The sequence below is a fragment of the Gorilla gorilla genome, chromosome 3 (assembly GCF_029281585.2).
Source record: "Gorilla gorilla gorilla isolate KB3781 chromosome 3, NHGRI_mGorGor1-v2.1_pri, whole genome shotgun sequence".
Lineage (NCBI taxonomy): Eukaryota > Metazoa > Chordata > Mammalia > Primates > Hominidae > Gorilla > Gorilla gorilla.
The window spans coordinates 205,592,203-205,597,153 of NC_073227.2; positions in this window are offsets into that span (position 1 = coordinate 205,592,203).

Consider the following 4,951-nt stretch of genomic DNA (forward strand, 5'->3'; position numbering starts at 1 on the left):
ATAAACATACGTGTGCATATGTCTTTATAGCAGCATGATTTATAATCCTTTGGGCATATACCCAGTAATGGGATTGCTGGGTCAAATGGTATTTCTAGTTCTAGATCCCTGAGGAATCGCCACACTGACTTCCACAATGGTTGAACTAGTTTACAGTCCCACCCACAGTGTAAAAGTGTTCCTATTTCTCCACATCCTCTCCAGCACCTGTTGTTTCCTGACTTTTTAACAAAGAAAGCAATCTTAAAAACAATCAGTAAGAAATGAAACTTTTCCTGCAGGGGAACACCAACCCAAATAACAACAGAAATCATCCAAAATCACAGAGGCCAGAGGAGGTGACGTGACAATTTGCAAGTTTGAAAGAAAAGATCAACTGCACATTCTATATTCAAAGAAAATATTCTTCAGAAAGGAAGGGGAAATAAATGAAAACGCCCTCAGACCAAAGAAAACAAAGAGAATTTGTCACTAGCACGCCTACCACTAAAGAATAGCTGAAGTAATTTTTCCAGATAGAAAGGAAATGATAACAGAAGAAGGCCAAGAACTTGAGAGGAAAGAAAGAACCATGGAATGAGCAAAACTAAAGATAAATATAATAGACTTGCCTTCTTCTTATGAATTTCTGAAATCATATTTGATGATTAAAGCAAAAATTGTAATAGCATATGTTGGAATGCTCAATATAAAAAAATAAATATTTGAAAGAATTATACCTAAAAAGTAGAGAGGATAAAGACCTAAATGAAAGTAAGTTTTCAGTGCTCCACTGCAAGGAGTTAAATGTTGATAGCAATAGGCTAAGTTATAAATATATACTGTAATACCTACAGTAACCACCGAGAGAGCTATGTAAAGTGATATACTCAAATACAGTATAAATTAAACAAGATGGAATTTTAAAAGTGATCAAGTATCCCATGGGAAGACTAGAACAGGGAAACAGGAAACAAACAGAAAACAAATAATAAAATGGCAGAATTAAGCTCTAACACATCAAGAATTACTTTAAAAGTACATGGTCTATCAATTTACCTTTGATGTAAAGAATAGAGATGGCAGTTTAAAGAAAATAAAACATAACCCAACTACATGCCATCTACAAGAACCTCACTTCAAATACAGCATAAGTAAGTTGACACTAAAAAAAAAAAAAAAGAACAGAAAAGAAAGAAAAGAAAAGAGAAGAAAAGAAAAAAGATATGTTATGCTAACATCAGTAATAAGCAAGAGGTGGCCAGGCGTGGTGGCTCACGCCTGTAATCCCAGCACTTTGGGAGGCCAAGGCAGGAGGATCACCTGAGGTTGGGAGTTCGAGACCAGCCTGACCAACATGGAGAAACCCCGTCTCTACTAAAAATACAAAAATTAGCCGGGCGTGGTGGCACATGCCTCTAACCCCAGCTACTCAGGAGGCTGAGGCAGGAGAATCACTTGAACCCAGGAGACAGAGGTTGCAGTGAGCCGAGATTGCACCACTGCACTCCAGCCTGGGCAACAAGAGTGAAACTCCATCTCAAAAAACAACAAACAAACAAACAAAAAACCCAAAAGTGGTTGTATTGATAACAGATAAAATAGATTTCCAAAAAAAGTTAATAAGGACATTACATAATGTAATAAGAAGCATTACATTATAATTTAAAAATCTTTATGTAAAGAGACACATTACATAATGATTTAAAAATCATCAAAAAGACACAGAGATCCTGAATGTATGCATCCAACAACAGAGCTTCAAAATGCAAACAAATGCAAATTAATGCTTTTTATACAAATGAGCACTGTAGCAGTCTCATTTATGCAGAATTATTTTTGTCTATCCATCTTTCCTCGTCTATTTTTCTTTTCTTTTTTTTTTTTTTTTTGAGATGGAGTCTCACTCTGTTGTCCAGGCTGGAGTGCAATGGCGCGATCTTGGCTCACTGCAACCTCCACCTCCCGGGTTCAAGCGATTCTCCTGCCTTAGCCTCCTGAGTAGCTGGGATTACAGGCGCCCACCACCACGCCTGGCTAATAGTGTGTGTGTGTGTGTGTGTGTGTGTGTGTGTGTGTGTGTGTGTGTGTGTGTGTGTTTATTTTAAGTAGAGATGGGGTTTCACCATGTTGGCTAGGCTGGTCTCAAACTCCTGACCTCAGGTGATCCACCCGCCTCGGCCTCCCAAAGTGCCGGTATTACAGGCCTGAGCCACCATGCCCGGCCCACCTGTCTATTTTCCCATCCTTCTATCTGTCTGTGCATGTGCCAAGAGGAGAGAGAATGGCATGGTGTTTTCCTGGATTGATGACAGCTATTTCTAGATCATGGAGGTGGGAATGCTTATTGGTCATCTTCTTTGTTCTTTTTTATATTGATTCATTTTTTAAAAACAAGCATTTTATAACAATAAAGTAATAAAAATAACTAAAATAATCTAAAAATAATTGAGTTGAATATTTAAACTTTTTATTGACATTTCAAATTAGATTCTAATTAGATTTTAGAACAGCCTCTCATAGAAGCAGACGTACTCAATTATGTTAACTCTGTGGTTTCATTTCAGCAATTTGTTTTGTGAAGGGACACAAATCCAACCAGATTTTAACAGTGTATACATACTTATTTATTAATTAAATTACAGTTACAATACCCTCAACTCGCCATTTGAATAAAGGAGAGCATCCGATCTCTGTTCTGGGGCACCGAGCATTATAGGTGTGTGGAAATACCGATGCCCTCAGCCGTGGGGCAGGCTCAGTGGGACCTGTAGTGCTGGAGCCCCTGGGCCATTCACCTCTGGCCACAAAAGCCATTGTCCATTTACCCTCAACTGCTATAGAAATATTATTTTCAGTGGTTGTTAAGATGCGAAAGAAAAGAAGCAGGGATATTTATTAAGCCTTTACGTATAAGTTACGTTAGTAAATAAAGTGGACTTTCTGGCCAGACGAGGTGGCTCACGCCTGTAATCCCAGCACTTTGGGAGGCTGAGGTGGGCGGATCACGAGGTCAGGAGATCAAGACCATCCTGGCTAACACTGTGAAACCCTGTCCCTACTAAAAATACAAAAAAAATTAGCCAGGCGTGGTAGCGGGTGCATGTAGTCCCAGCTACTCGGGAGACTAAGACAGGAGAATTGCTTAAACTTGGGAGGCAGAGGTTGCAGTCAGCCGAGATCACGCCACTGCACTCTAGCCTGGGCGACAGAGTGAGACTCTGTCTCAAAAAAATATATAAATAGAATAAAATAAAAAATGAAGCGGACTTTCTTCTGGCTTAACTAAAAAACTATACTAGTATTTATGCCTTTTGGAAAATGGAGATGCCAATTTAAATATTATGAAGTGGAGCAATTGATTATTAGGTAAGACAACCAATGGCAACTGCAGGGGTTATGGGTTACATGTATAAGAATATTTCATAGCAATAATCTTTTAAGACTATGTGATGAGACTCCACAGTTAGGCAGAAATTAGAACAGAATTAATACTACTGTGTAGGCTCTCAGTTCACCAATTTATCACAACTAGCTTTATGATTCAGGAGGGCATCTGTTCTTTTGCAATTGGAAGAAAAAAAATATTTTATTTTTCTATTCTTTAGATTTTCTTCACTAACAGTATTTCCAAGGCTAAGTAAGGGAGTTACAAGTAGCACCAAGAGAAAAAAGCAGGGTTGAGCAGCTTTTAAAATATGGTCTTAAAATATGGAAAATAGAGCCAGGTGTGGTAGCTCACACTTGTAATCCCAGCACTTTGGGAGTCTGAGGGAGGAGGATTGGTTGAGGCCAAAAGTTTGAGACCAGCCTGGGTAGCATAGCAAGATCCCTATCTTTACAAAAAGAAATAGTCATGTTTTAAAAAAATAGCTGTATGTGGTGGTGCATGCCTAGAGTCCTAGTTACCTGGGAGGCTGAGGTAGGAGGAGCTCTTGAGCCCAGGAGTTCAAGTCTGCAGTGAGCTACGATTGCACCACTGTACTCCAGCCTGGGCAACAGAGTGAGACCCTGTCTCTCTCTCTATTATATAATTATATATATATATATATATATATATATATATATATATATATATGTATATGGAAAAGGGAAAGGGCCAAGAATATCAAAGACATTATTGAAGAAGAGGAAAGATTTATCCTGCCAAATATCAGAACTTTTATAAAGCTGTGGCAATTAAGACAGTGTGGTCTTAACTGATAAACTGACCAATGAAACAGATAGAGAGCTCCCAAACAAATCTCCATAAATTTAATCTTTGATATGTGATGTAGATCACATGGCAGATCAGCAAGGAAAGGAAGGACTTTTCAATAAATAGAATAGAAAAATAATGGTTATTGATATAGGAAACAAAATGAAATTATATTCCTACTTCACTCTATATACAAACATTAAATTCCAGATGGACCAAGACTTACATGTCAGAAACAAAACTTTAAAACTTTTAGTAGAAAATGTAAGTGAATGAGACACAAAAAGGCATTTAACCATTAAAAAAGATTAGAAATTTTGACTATCACAAAATTAAGAACTTCTTACATCAAAAAGTGAAAAGATAAGCCAGGCGCGGTGGCTCATGCCTGTAATCCCAAAACTTCGGGATGCTGAGGCAGGCGGATCACCTGAGGTCAGGAGTTTGAGACCAGCCTGGCCAACATAGTGAAACCCCATCTCTACTAAAAATACAAGAAATTAGCAAGACATTGGTGGAAGACACCTGTAATCCCAGCTACTTGGGAGGTTGAGGCACAAGAATCATCTGAACCAGGGAGACGGAGGTTGCAGTGAGCCACTGCACTCCAGCCTGGGTGACAGAGCGAGACTCCGTCTCAAAAAAAAAAAATTAAAAGTTAAAAAAATAAAAAGAGTGAAAAGATAAACTATAAACTGGAAGAAGATATTTGCAGTACCTAAAACCTACACAAGATTAATATCATATCAACAAAACATAAGGAGCTCCCATAAA